The 15036-nt window shown below is 42.1% G+C and overlaps 1 protein-coding gene across 9 annotated transcripts in view; it reads right to left on the reverse strand.

The window, feature by feature from the left end:
* Positions 1–15036, reverse strand: part of HIVEP2 (HIVEP zinc finger 2) — a 142346-nt gene that overhangs the window by 62853 nt on the left and 64457 nt on the right. For 5 of the 9 annotated variants that reach the window (XM_049800925.1, XM_049800931.1, XM_049800929.1 and 2 more), the window contains one exon: positions 14086–14147. The exons of 1 other annotated variant lie outside the window; for it this stretch is intronic. The gene's annotated coding sequence lies outside the window, so the exon portion shown is untranslated. Of the gene's footprint in view, positions 1–1943; positions 2120–14085; positions 14148–15036 lie in introns of all 9 variants that reach the window. 3 more of the 9 variants (XM_049800928.1, XM_049800926.1, XM_049800930.1) reach the window with 3 other exon arrangements.

Consider the following 15036-nt stretch of genomic DNA (forward strand, 5'->3'; position numbering starts at 1 on the left):
TGACACAGTTGTTTTGTTTCTTTAAAGACACAGTTGTCTGTCTCTTGGGGAAAAAAAAACAACCACCTTCAATAGTTGCAGAGAAGAACAGGAGACCGAAAACCAATCAGTGATCTGGTCAAAAGGTAATGCTGGCAAAGCTTTATGACTGAAACACAGAGCAATTCTTCAGATGCCTCTTAAAATTTACATCAGGTTTTGGCCTCTGTGGTATTTTAAATGCGACTGTGGATTTTTAAAATTCAAATCTGGTATACTCAACAACTAACTAAGATGGTTTATTGATCTAAGGAGTCTGACTGTGAACCTGCCATCAGAGCAACGTACCGGTCTGCTCAGGAGGAATGCTGCCACAAAAGCACAGAGCAAGATGCAAATGCTTTCTTTAATAAAGGAAGGAAAATATAATGAGAGCACCAAGGGGAAAAAAAACAGCCCCAAAGTCTGATAAAAATTAAACTGGTATAACAGGACAAAACATTAAGCAATCCTTCTGACACTTGGGTTGCCAGGCTGTTTTCTCTGATTTCTGATGATAGGGTTTTTTTCCTCATTGGACCGCTGGCGTTCATGGTTATGATCTCCCAGGCAATCTGAAAACCTTATCTCCTCTCAAAGGCATTTCAGGCAGCTTGAGAGTTTGTAGGTGGAAGCAAATAAAACTGAAGCATGGCTGAGGTGGGACCTCTGCAGATCACTAAAGCAACCTCAGTTCTTGTAGGACAACCTATTTGCTGGGAAAGCTGCAGTATAAAAACCTGATATATTAAAGGTCAAGACTCCAATACAGACCAGACTCATCTGTATTGTGTTTTAATTTCTTTTTACGCTGAGAGGTGCCTAGGGACCTGAAGAGGTGACAGAAAGATAAATCATGCATGACAAACTGGAACAGAAGACAAGGCTGTATCCAGAATAGGATAACTCTGCTGGTGCAGCTGTCCTAGCAAACTGTACTGACAGTGTGTTCCCAGCACAGCCTTCATTCGTACCAGCAAAATCACATTATTTGCTGGCACAGCTTTTTCCTGAGGTCCCTCTTCCCTCATCCAGCAAGCGAAAAGTTTCAGTAAAAGTAAAGGTTTGTCCTAAGTATACCCCCAGTGAGAGCTTTTGTGTCAGTCAGGGATGAAGTCAAGGATCAAGCCTCTTTACATCTTTGACCAAGACAGCTATAACAGTAAAAATCTGTAAAATAGACAAGTTCTTCCTTTGACTGGAGTGAGAAGTCTTTCGCAAAGACTTCAATACTGGCTTCTGCCACTAACAGGAATCTTACCTTCTCATCCGCTTTTGCAGAAATGCAGAGATAAAATGTCTCACCACCCATGCCCTGATCAGAAAGGTTACGGTATTTCCGCAAGCAAAAGAAGTCTCCAGCACGCCCGTGACTGACCCCAGCTGCTGCTCCACCACCGTTTTGGAGGAGAAAGCTCACCCACCTGGTGTGCCCACAGCAGCGAGGCTCAGCCGGGGCTGAGCACCCTTCCCTGGAGCTGCAGGAAGGGGGAAGCGGACAGTGGGCTTGGTGCCACTGCCTTCTGCAGGCACAGCCTTCTCCCTGGATGGAGAAGGGACAACCACAATGTACAGCAACATGGGAAAAATCATGCCAAACCAAGTGCCTGGGACTAGGTGGGCAGCTTTAAGAAAACAACCCAATTCACTAAGATGATGAAAAACACAGCTGATTTAAGATGTATTTTAAAAGGAATTTGTGGATCTGCTTGTGAAAAGCTGTGTGAAAAGATATTTTCCAGGTGTGCTGTATGGTATGACCTACCGGTCACAATCATCCAAGTGGTTTAAGATTTTAACACCATTGTCTATGATTTTCATAAGAGAATGAGCAGTGACTTTAACATGCCCTTGAGGAAATTAAGATCAGCGAGGGATCTGGCAGCATATTCATACACGGTTTTCAGCCTGTTAAAAGGGCTTACCTGCTTACCTGCCTTTGGTTTGGCAACATCTAGAGCTGTGGTCCTTGGCCACCCAGTATTATCTAATTTCTTTACAAGGCATGCAGTACGTATTTCTGGAAGGTTGGAACTAATCCAGGCTACTATGGTTTCCATGGACAGGAAGCTTGAAGGTTTGGGATTAACACGGCAGGAGGCTGAAAAGAAAATTGAGGACCTGGAAATAACAACTGATGGTCCTGACGCAATCATCACCGAGAACACTGCAGCTTTGAAAAATGTAATCAACAGCCTGGAGAATAATCTCAGATAAAAGGCTAGCTTTTGGAGGACAGTGGAAAGGTCCTGCAAGTACAGTTACAAGACAGGTTCTGGTACACTTTTGCATATGAATTTCAAGCAGTTGTCCACAGCACCATTTAGGAAAACACGCAATACAAAAGCTTGTAACTATCTGATCTAGCCCACTGTCTCATTTAAAGGAAAACTGCCGCTGGCTAAGACCTATGACAGAAGGCCTCTTCTTCCTCTAGCTGTGGAAGCTGAAGGTGCTCCTGTTCCCCACTTGCTCCTTGCTGGCTGGAGGCTTACATTTCCTACCTCAGTCAATATGAGCCCTCCACTGAGCTTCAACCAAAGCCAACCCAGATAACTTTGCCTGGAGTAATAAACAGAGCACTTCCACAGCTCTTTCAAGAAGTAGAGTGGTACAGTAATAATTATCAGCTAGTAAGCAATGATGATCCATGGTCAGAGTGTCATCTTCAACCTTTGTGGCCCCTTGCAAAGGCAACACCTGTCCACTATCTGAGATGTGTAGCATAGATGAAAAGTTACAGAAAAGGCAAGATGGAAAGTTTCAATTTCTGTATCGCTACAGTACTAGCTGAAGAAATAAGCTTACCAGCAACCCTACTTAACTTAAAAGCCCTAAGTAACAATTATCCATGATGCAGTACTTGACAGAAGACTCATTACTTTAGGGCAGACACACCAGTTCTATCCTGAATTTTCAGGACTCTTTAATGTTGTTGTGGGCAAAGTACCACCCTGATCATCCTTTGGTGATAGCCAAGACAACAGAGTCAGAATAAAATAAAGACTCTGAAACAGCGTACTAAACCGATACCTCTCTAAACTACCTTTATTTACTATCCACAGAAAGGTCACTAAAAAGCAATATATTTTAAAGAAGAAAATTATTGACCTTTGAAACACAAATGGCAATGCAGGTGAGCAGAACCTCCGCTGACTTTATTCTTGTCTGTGTCCGAAAGTCAGGTGCCAACTCACATGGATACCCTACCACTAAAGGACAGAAAGAGGCCTTATGGTTGACTCACAGAGACTGGCAGGGATTAGCTAAACCTGGTTTCTGAAGGTGTTTCCTATTAACGTGGACTATCTTCAAGGCCTGGATGCTCCAGGAACCAGACAAATAGAAAAATTGCTTTTAAGCCACCTTTGTCTGCTGTGTTCAGCAGAGCTTTAGCGCAGCTGCAAGCAAAAGACAAAGGACCACAAGGTGGCAACTTCACCGAGACTTGTCCCCTTAAAACCTCAAGGTTTAATTCTATGTTCAGGCTTCTGCTCAAAAATTAATAAAACCAGGAAAATCACAAGAGGCCACACTGACTGTAGAAAGTCCAACTGAGGAAAAACTGCCCTAGGAAAAGTGCCAAGAAAGTGCATGGGACCTAAAAATGCTTTCAGATAACACAGTCAACATGCTAGGCAGCAAAAATGTTTCTGCCAGGAAAACATAATGCCACTGCTAAGAAACATAAGAAATCAAGTTAAAGGCTTCTCATGAGGAATAAAAGGCACAACAAACAATAGTGATCATTCAGAAACTCAGACACAATTAAAGACTAAGAAAGGTGATAAGTTAGAGAAAAAAGGACAAAAAAGACCCCTGCTGAATTCTACATCTCCAAAGAGTTATTCAGACTCCCACTTGAGTGTTTCCAGAGATGAATACCACTGATTGTGATTCAGGAAGTTACAACAGATATATTAAAATTCAGTCAATTATATCCCAAACCGTTATCGTGCTGTTCCAGAACCTTTGTGACCACTAGAAACCGCTTAAATGATAAAAGAGCAAGCACTCAAAGATCAAGCTATTTTTCTATCAGGACTCCTTCACAGGAGACAAGCAGAATTAGGAGACCCCAGGAAGAGGCTCCAGGCAAGCTTACTATACCTGATCTACCTAGTGTGCCCTTAAGATACGGTAAAGCACTTCTCACCGCTTCTCTAAGGATTGCTTACTAATACACCAATCCTACAGTAGTTTCAAATGGGATTTAAAGAGGATAAGTAAATGGAGTCAGAATTACCTTTGCTGGGGATACTTTTATTCTTTCATTCTGACAAGTCAAAGAAATCCTTAACTTGAACTGCAGATCTAGGTTTCAGCACCTACGTTCCAGTGTTTTTCATATCATTTCATTACTACTAGTCCTGGCAATGAGCAATAAAATCCCCAGTGGGTTTACAGATCATCACAGCAACATGATTAGAAAGCTTGATCCAAGTATCGTAAAAGTCAATGGAACTTGGATTGAGCCCAAAGAGAAATGATTTTCCCTGCTATGGGTGGTTAGCTATACATTATGCTTCTTCTGTTGAGAAAAGTGAATCTTTCCCCATGCACTGATTTTAGTTTTTTAACAATAGAGCTTGCTTTTGAACAACATAGTGTCATGAAAGAAATCATAACCTAGAATAAAGAAAACATGTCTTCTGTGCTCTGGGATCAATTAAAAATTCCAATGACTACAGTAACTATTGAGTAAGACTATCACACTATTACCTAAAGGTAGGCACATACATAGGTACGCACACATGCATTGGCTTACTAATCTGTAGGTCCTCTAAACCCTTCCCTGGGAACTAGCAGTACGACGAGCATTTGTAGGAGGAGAGATGTAGTTTGTGTGGTCATGGGGACACAGAATGTATCTCACCGCCTATGTAAAATTATTCCCTAAAATTTTACACATTTCCCATCTTTAAAATATGGAGACATTTCTGTGGGGAAAAAAAAAGTTTTATTCTAAGGAATAAAACAAAATGTTCTAAGAATAGTCTAAATATTTGTAAGATATTTTAATTTTAACACAGATTTCAAGAGATTTTTCATAAACACAAACACACTATTGAGTTTATGTAGTAATTACTTGGCATTTTATATCTGCTATAACATGCCAAGTAATGTGGGTAATATTTCTAGCTTACATGCTGTTCTTAGCGCAGAGGGCTCTTTTGTTCATAGGGATGTAATAATTCACATACTAACTGGAAGAACAAGTCAATCTGACAAGAGTTGTACCTGAAGAGAACAAAAATCACAGAAACATTTGGGTTGGAAGCCACCTCTAAATGGGTCATCCTAGATCATCTATAATAGACACTTATCTAGTCTAGCCATGACTGACTCCACACCCTCCCATGGCAGTTTGCTCCACTGACCTAAATGTTGCGTAGTAGTAACCCCTTTCCAATATCGAATGGTCTAGCAAAGTATACCTACCCTGCTGCAGCTTAACCACAGTCTTTTTCCCCCTTTTCTCTTCAAAAACATGTGAAAATACCTTGCCCTGTTCTAATATGCCCTCCTGCATATATATGTGCAGTTAAAGCTCTGACTTACACATTCTCCAGACTCAATATACCTAGATTTTTTGTCTCAAATAGTCTTTCATCTTGACTTAGGGCTTTTCCATCTTCCGGAAGAGTCCTGTGAATTGAGGTTACCTTTTGGCTCTTCATTTTGTGGGCTGAAGAGGATTTGAAATGTTTGCACCAAGTCTAGTTAGGAATTTATTTTATGAGGCTTGAAGTTACAAATATGTCATGGCACACCTCCCTGCTTTATAGTGGCATTTGTTCTTTCAAATTTAATACTGTTCTTCCAAGAAACACCCCAAGAAAATCACATATACAAGATCAATACGCACATTAACGAGATAGCTGGAATTTAATACTCCTTTTCTTCAGGATGTGCTTTTTAATTCCAGGGAACTTTGACTCAAACTTGAACAAGGACCGCTACTTCCTTATACAAATGCTATGTCACCTCCATTAGGCATTGCTAGGAGCGAAGCCACATCAGCACCAGGACTACCTGAGCATTTACACAGAGCATCTGAAGGCTGTCGAGGCCACACTAAGTTCCAGTAGCAGGAACTTAAAAGCTGCTTCTGATATGCCTGGTTGGGCTGCAGTCATGGCAAGGTCACCATATACTTTGATTTTTAAATAACACCCTTCACCTGATACACATTAATGACTGTGACACCCCTGTGTTCCCACCACAGAGGTTGTCCAGGAGCGCAGGAGAAGCTGGTGGCCTGCTCACGCTTTCAGAGAGTCTTTGGCTGAGCTGCCTGGAGTCACATATTGTGCCTGCAAGGCATGTGCTACCAAACGCCCACCCATCCTAATTCTGCCAGTGCCTAGCACAGACCCCTCTGAGTGATTTCTGAGCAACCCATAAAGACGGACTCGGGTGGTCAAGTTCTCTATCCGCGACAGAACACCTGCACCAGTTTCAATACCTGAGGATTTGCAAATATTTCCACAGTTCTGAACTTGAAATCCAATATCCATTTGGTGTATCATTGTATCATAATGCACATGCACTGAAGTAGAATCTGGGTCTTCAAATCAATTATTTGCCTGTAACATAAAACGAGTCCATTTTCCCAATAAAAATACATGCCTATAGAAAGTGGTAAAGAAGGGACTCTCACACATGAACAGGAGACTTTTTTTCCTCTGTTTTGACAAAAAAATTGGCAGAGGGTATCTGAATGGTTCGCTCCACAGTTGCTTCAAATAGCTGCAATATAATACTCATCCAACTTGTTTTCAGAATCAGTACGAGGAAGGTTTGGGTTTTCTAGTTTTTCACTGTTTCAACAAAAAGAGGACACTGCTGCCAGGACTGCCTCTGCCTCTTGCCAGCGTGAGAAGCTGAAAACACACTTAACAATAGCATGGCATGAGCAATTTCTATATTAAAGCGATAGCTGTGAAGTCTTATACAAAGTCAAGCATTACGTTTTCCAATATGCAGCTCAGAAGACAGGCTTATTGACCATAAAATTAATGATATAACCCAACTTGTATTATGCCATCTGAGACCTTGGTTAGGCCACTACCTTTTTTATATAGACATATATATTATTTTTTTTCCCCCCAGACAACTGTCAAGTTACATTCCTTTTAGAATGCTGCTGCGGTGCTGACCTGAAGCATAATGACTGTGGTCATTATACGGGTATTATGAGTTCTGGGATGAAGAGCTGTCAATAATTTGATTTGCTGCATATAAGGTAAAACATTGTCTTTGTTGTAAAGGAAATCCCAATTATATCTTTTTGAAACAGTAGTTACAATAATAAACAGATTAAGAGTGGTAACCACAGGTCTGCCTCCAGCAAGGCATGCAAGCCCGTGCCTCAGCGGGCGTGTGGGACAAGGAGACAGGGTGCTGCAATCCAAAGTGCTGGGTCAGGCCTTAGCGTACAATCCTCAGCATCCTTGAATGAAAGAAGATGGTACGGAATACTGCAGTGCTCACTGCCAAATAGATTCAATGTTTTCTGTATAAATGAAAAACCTGTACACAGTAAACTTTCTTGATCGTTCAGTCTAGCTTTTCTTTTTTGTTGTTTTTACTGTGAATTCAGTGCAGCCTATCAAAGACTGTGAAAAGAAATGACCTTCAGCAGGGATTTATATTCCAATCACAAAATCTCAATTTCTTCCAGAAAAAGAGCTATTGAACTGGTTCTCCAGTTTTCAGATAAGTCAGGTCCAACTAGTAGATGTTGCCCTTATGTTGTGATTATGTATAGCCAATGAATTCCTATTTAATATACTGCAAGATAAACTGATACCTGTGCAGTTAGGTTCCAAATATGTTACATCAGTTTGGTAATGACAGTACACGTAGGTAAGTCTCTAACACCTTCCTGTCCATTTATACAGAAGGCTTTTTCGCCTTTTTTTTTCCAAGACCTCTGATCCAAAGGTCTTTTAAAGGTCTCACCTCTGGTGAACTGGGAGAGAGGCTTTTGTGGCTACAAGTTCCTGTAGGAAAAAAGCGAAGGTGCTCCTTTCCCAGGATTTCAGTTTAGCCCTCACCATCAACATCCAATTGAGTTGCTCAGTATACACTGAATTCTGTTCAAAACCCTTACTGGTCTTCATCCTGGTTCATTACAGCTGTTTGCCTGCTGGCCGCATTTGTATCCCCGAGCACCAGTGAGGCCCCGCTCACTGCAGGCTGATGATCAGGACAAGATCACAGACCTCTGAAATGCTCCCGGCAGCCGCCTGTTCGCCTGCTCACTCGCTCTCTCCCCTACAGCCCATGGGCTACTCCAGCGCAGACGAGGCTCAGGGCCCGGGCTGCAGGGTCAGACCCCTCTGCTGCCTAAAAGAGGAGTTTCGATGTCTAATGTTCACGTGTAAAGGTCACTGAGGCTGAAATGAAAACCCCAGGAAAACATGGAACACAGGTTAAGTCTATTTCAGTCTGTTATCAGTGTTTTAAAGTTTTTAAGAAACCAGGAAAAAAGAAGAAATTCTAAATTTAAGGCTTCTGCTCCATCCTCATCACCTTCTTGTGTTGAGGCAGTTCAACTGATGCAGCAAAATACAAACCAGACACAGTAAGATAGCCCCGTTTCACAAGCTCACTAACACAACTCACTTCCATTTCCACCGCCCTCCACCCTGCAGAGCCTCCTCCCGACCCTGGACCCTGCGGGGTGAGCCAGCAGCTCGCTTTCGGCCAAGCGACACAGGGTTACAGCTAGAGGTGGGAGAAAGGTTGCAAAGAAAGGTCAAATCTTCTCGTGACCACCGTGCTCCTACCCATCCCCACCGCTCTTCCAGTGCTGCCCAGAGCCTCCTCTTTGGGGCTCAGCCCCCACCTCCGCTGCTCCCCGAGCCCTTTTTCTGGGACCCGCACAGGCTCCGCTCCTCGCCTGAGATGCTGAGCAGTGATGACCAAGAGTCTATTCCTGCACAATCCACCCCAAACCATAAATCTAAATGTATCTTCCAATTCTACCCACATATTCATAGGCCCCTGCAGGGGGACATATTATTCTTTCAAAAATATTACAGGAAAATGCTGCAAATGATTGTCATAAAAAAACCTCCATCATAATTTCATTAAAAATTAACAAAAAGAAAGCATTAGTGTTGTCCTGCCAACTGGGGGTGGTGTGGTGTCTCATATTATTAAATTGAGAAGGGCAGCAATGGAAAGCCTTTTTAGATTGGTGTTTCCATTCTTTCCTCTTTTGCTTGGTTCAAAAGTCCTGCATAATTAATACTGTAGTACTTAATAAATGCTTATGAACCTACTACCTCTCTGCTCTTTCCGTTTAATTAGGTGATTGACTTCAGGCGTACTATAAATTATAATGACAATTTAATTACTTTCTTAATGTGCACACTTAAAAGATTTATAAACAGGAATAGAGTAGTACAGCGCGCTGAAAACTAGAAATACCATGGACTGGAGAACCGCACAAAGTAATCCCATCTAAAGTATCTCTCCAGTGTCTGAGCACCTGCAATGACTGGCAGACATGGTATTTACAGTGTCTGGTACAACCACAGAGAATTGTGTATTTCTATCTGAACACCCGTGTGCACCCCTTTTAACTTTTTTTTCTAGCACTTGCGTATCCCACTCGGCTTCATGGCGGGAACCTAAAGCGCTTCCAAGGAGAAGTCAGGCCATGGACTTCAGCATCTCTTAGGTAAAGTGTTCGTAAAAGTGGAAGACCCTTTCCCTTCTTTGAAACAAATCATAAAACTTCTGCCTCATTTCATCGTAACACCGTCATTGTTAAAATTTGCAGGGGGGACAAAATCTCTCACGTTATTCCAGCTGGCGCAGGCAAATCGTCAAAGACCATGGATTTCATCATCTCATAAACAGAGCCTTCCTAGTCAGGAGACAGAAATGTCTGTCTGAGAATATTTTACGCCATCAGCACCACATACTGCAACAATCAAAGTTAGCTCTTCTGATATTGTTGTTACGCCATCTAGGACTCATTCCCCTGTCACTTACAGGAATGTAAATTATAATTAAATTCACAAAGCTAAGAGAATAGCATATATAACAAACCGAGTAAGAATCAGACCCTGGTTTTCACGTCAAACCAGTGCTCAGGAAAGTACAATTGATAAACTAAAAATAATATTTTTAAATTGAAATAGTTTAAGATACTAAAAGAAGAGTTAACCTACCTAAACGTCCAGACATTTCCAACCCCTGGTTGGTCATTGAAAACAAAGAAATCATCACTGTTTTCTACAAGTTACCTGTCACCAACATAGAGAGACGACAGCATTTGTTTTAAATCACACTGTATGCTATATTGGTGAAACTTTCTCATGTAAAGAAGTCATTAAAATTTGGGCTAGAGGAGACGCTTTCCCATCTGGGAGCTGAATCTGGTTTGGTGTGACTATTCCTGTCTGTTAATTTAGCAGTATAAAGTATAACTGTACATTCTTGGCATACTTACTGGGGATGCTGGCATCTCTGTAACCAGAACTGCTTTCAGAGAGGGAAAAAAAAAAAAGACTGGGCAATTCACAGTGCACTAGAAAAATCATGGGCGATTCAGTGTTTTAAGCATCATCTATCAACAGTGTTGAATAGTCAAAAGGGAAATAAATTTAAATATATCACCAAGGCACAGTGCTGTGATAATTGTCTCTGGTTTTCCTTTTTAATACAGAAAAAAAAAAAATCCCAGACACTCATCTCATTCATGCCCAGTGAAGCTGAGTGGAAAGCAGATCAATCCTACAGCTCCTCATGTTGTCTGTCCACCTCAGCCGGCACACAGCAGGGCCAGAAAAGGTATGTGTAGAAGAGAAAATGCTGGGAGGCACGGTGAATCACAGGGAGCTGCTTTGTCTGCAGTTTCCGTTCTTGGAGGAGCTGCGCAGGGCTGAAACAATGGCTCTCCTATGGAGCTGCGTCTCATCTACCTCATCTACAGCTGGTGATGGATGATGGGTCAAGAGGGCAGCAGACTTTGGGTGCACAACCCTTAAATACTTTATCAAAGATGGCAAAAGGCCATGTACTACAATAACACAGCAAATACTTCCTTTTGCTGTAGAGCAGACAAATTCCTTCCTCTCTGCTGGCTAAATCTGAAGCTTTTGGTTCACGGCTCAGAGTGTGTACAAGTTCTATATTCACAAAACATACGCATAAAAAAGCTGCGTTTTTATTCCTGAGACCATTCAATTGTAAACATTCTCACAGAAATGAAAAGTCAGCCCTATTTGTGCTGAAATCCTATGCAGTCATAAATATGTAATTCTAGGGATTTATGGGGTTTATAGACACATTTCACTCATTTTAAAAATTCAAACTGCATAGTAAGAATGGAAAAAAATTGTAAAACTGTGTAAGTCATCCGAACTTTTCATACTGAAAGCGTTTCCTGAAAGAAGAACATACTGATTTGACAGAAGTTAAAAGTTCTGTAAAAACCAGAAATTTTGTCCCTGGTTAAAACGAAGATTAGTAAAAGTAATAGGCCTTGTGATATAACAAGATACTTCAATACTAACAGTTTAACAGTATTGTTGTGCTACCCACTGAATTATAATTTAACAAGACATACAACATGAGTTGGAATACCTTCACGCCATCAAAATATCTTTATGCAACTTAAACTGAAGCAACATTTAAAATGTTCTGAAATAAGATATCTTACTGTATAAGAGTTGTCAAGCGTTTGTCCCAGTTTAGAGCAGAGGTGAAGTATTTCAGAACCTTCTGCCGTTTAAATGTTCTTCCAACCAGTTTTGTCTTCTGTTCTTCCTTAGCTGCTTCTCCCTCTGTTTATCCCCCAGGTGTCTTTAAAGCTTCATCTAACTGCTCTGAATTTGACAATACAACTTAACACTCTAACAGGACAGAAAGCTGTGGCCTCATGTTTGGTTTCTAAAGGCAGTGGTGGAAAGGAATCTCCGAAGAAACCTTCGAATCAGCTGTGACCCCTTCAGCTCCCTTACCAGCCGAGTAGAGCATCGGCAACAGAAGACAACCACTTAGCTGCCCACGCACACGGCCCCAGAAGCCGAGGTAATGCTGTAATAATGGAATCACTGATTAACGGCAGCAACACCTAATACCAGCTCGTAACTTTCCCATTTTGGAGACTCTGAGGAGTCTGCTCACATCAAAGAGTTGAAGCAACTGGCAGAGTTCTCCTGGCAGTGCAGCGCAGCGCAGCGCGGCGCGGCGCAGCGCGGGCAGCGAGGCAGCAAGCTGTGCCGTCCCAGCGCGCACCTTGCAGCGACACGGGAAACCTGCACCTTCTGCCTCCGGGCGCGTTAAGGCAGAAGAAACAGGCCGTTTCCCTCCCAGAGATCGCACGGCATTTTACGCTACAGCAATGGAGTTGCATAATTTCAAGCAAATGAAGTATTACAAATCTCGCCATAGATTTTGAACTTAAACGCTTCAGAACTGAGCAAAATAAACGGTGCTTATGTTCAGAAAATGGAAGGTCTCGGGGTGGAGGTATCTCAACTTTCTTATAGCCCTATCGGACAGATTACAAGCAGGCCTGTCATCTCTAATTCAACCAAGTGTAAATTTCAGATTAAAAAAAAGTGATTTCAGTGAATAGCCATCATGTGTACTGAAAAGCTTCTAAAGCAATAAAAGCTTTTGCACAGCCTCTATCATCCAGAAGGCAAATCTGCACATAAGTGACTTGCCCTCTGAGTATTTTCCTTCCTTTTTGAGAGTATGAAGCTCACATTGGCATCAAACTGCATCGTACTTTTAATGAGTCTTCCATCTGAACTGAGAGGCACTTGAGGAGCCACAGTTATGTCCCAGAGAAAAACATTTTGAATGTAACTTTTCTGCTACACCCACCTTCAGCTCGTGGCCCAGCACTCTGCTCCCTTTTATTCATCCAGGTAAGGAGAAGCTAAAAGACGGGGGAGGGAAGAGATTGGGAGCCATATGGAGCTAGAGTCAATTTTCGGTATGTATTTGTGAACAGACACAAAAGAGATAAATGCTGGCATGCATAAATTCGTATTTTATCGATATCTATTCTGGTACTTACTGTCAGAGTAATTTATTCAAAAAAGGCTTTTAAAGGCAAACACCGGTTTAAAGAAAAACCCAAATCCTTAAAAAGACACATTCCAATCCTGACTTATTCCTTGCCACAGCAAGTCCAGGATCCCGACGACGTGAAGCAGAAGGCAGAAGCCCACTCACTGGGTTTATCACCCAAAGCCAAAAGGGAAACCGGTGCAAATAACTAAGAACCCAAGAGAGAGTTTCTCCAGGCCTCTGCCCAAAACAAGTCCCCCGGGAGCGGGGCCGCTCGAGCAGGGGTGGTCAACCAGCCCTGCGCACGGAAGCGCTGAAGGTCCACATCCAAGCTGCTTGTGCAGGGGGCAAGCAGAGCCGACAGTTTTGCATGCAGTATCTTGCAATGACAAAGCCTATCAAAATTACAAGGTTTCACTAGTTTTGCTGCCTGTAGTTGCTGTCCCTACAAATGTTCAGTTTCACTTCTCAGACTTATTCAAATTATTGAGCCCTCATGGGTCTGTGAACCTGAGCTGCAAGTCTCAACGCAGAAGGGGATTTATTAAAAGACTGCTGGTGCATCTGACTGTGACGAAATGCTAAAATAAAAAAGTAATGAAACACAATGAACATTTCTGAACCCCAGATTATGTTCGGCCTGGAGCCAGTGGACCCATTTGATTTCCACTGACTCCCCTATCACAGATTGCTATCTCCCCAAACTGTGATCTAAGGCCACCACACAACAGGACCGGGAAGACAGTGGAGCAAAAGTATCTGTGAGAGTCACTTATTCCGTTAGCCAGAAATCGAAAATTAAAAGAGCCACTTCAAATGCTAACAGAATGCAAAAACTCATCACTTCCTTCCAGAGGAAGGAAAAGACCTTATTTGTAAGTATTGATCAGAACACGTGCTGTGGCAGAAAACTTCTGGACTCTACTCACAGTTCTTAAATAGCTCTGTGTCTGGACTCAGGCAAATGGTTTGAAATTTCTATGCTTTTTCAAAATAGTAATAAAAACACATACCCACCTCACAGAATAGAGGCTTCATCAACGTTTCTAACTTACTCTCAGCTTCTTAAGTAGACAGTCCTGCAAAAGTGCAGAGTACCATTATTTAGATTTGATTTCCTTCAAAAAATCGTAATCCTGTCTGTTTCTTGGGGGTTTTTTTGCTAGGTAGGAACAATTGTGGATGGAAAATCTGCGTCTCTGCCTGAGGCTCCTGCCTCACACGTACGTGTACATCATATTCCTACATCTTCCACAATACATACCACGAGTCTACGAACAGGTCAGTAGGACACAAGCCATGCAATGCACATCTAAATCTGAATGCAGAACATACAAAAAAACCATGGGTATTTTTAAGATCAAAACTGTTTCCTAAGAACCTCATTTCTTCCCGGTCACACAGTCTGGGTGTGACATGTAAGAAATGGCTTTCTGAGGCATTGCGGTGTCTTCTGAATCACTGCCATTACCCGAGAAAACCCCAGGAAGTGGTTTGGATGAGAAGCTGGACCCGACTTGCGTAGGTATCAGCTGATGTCAGAGTGCACACAGCACAAAGCCCTAACAATACAGATATTGTGAAACCAGGAATAACCTTCTCTTATCTCCTGCAGTTTGGGAAATCATTTCTAACCCGGTGACTACAGAGTTTAGGAGCAAGTCAAACAGTTAATTATTCACTGCGTGCTTCATAATTAATCTCCATTTCAGGCCAATTCTTTGTATGCCCATAATAACATGAAGATCTCCAGTGAGGGAAACAACAGCATGAGCTTTTGGATCTCCTTCTGCAAAGCAATTCGTTTTTCCATAAACAGTTACTATTAAGCAAGGACAAAGCAACAAACCAGACAGCCATCTGTGTAAACCAATTTAAAAGGATGGTGACCTCATAAAATGTTTCAAACTAACGCTCTCCATTTAACTTCTGCCACCCCATCCTGCCCCAGCAGATGCTGGGTTTGAG

Source organism: Accipiter gentilis, chromosome 5 (genome assembly GCF_929443795.1).
Source record: "Accipiter gentilis chromosome 5, bAccGen1.1, whole genome shotgun sequence".
NCBI lineage: Eukaryota > Metazoa > Chordata > Aves > Accipitriformes > Accipitridae > Astur > Astur gentilis.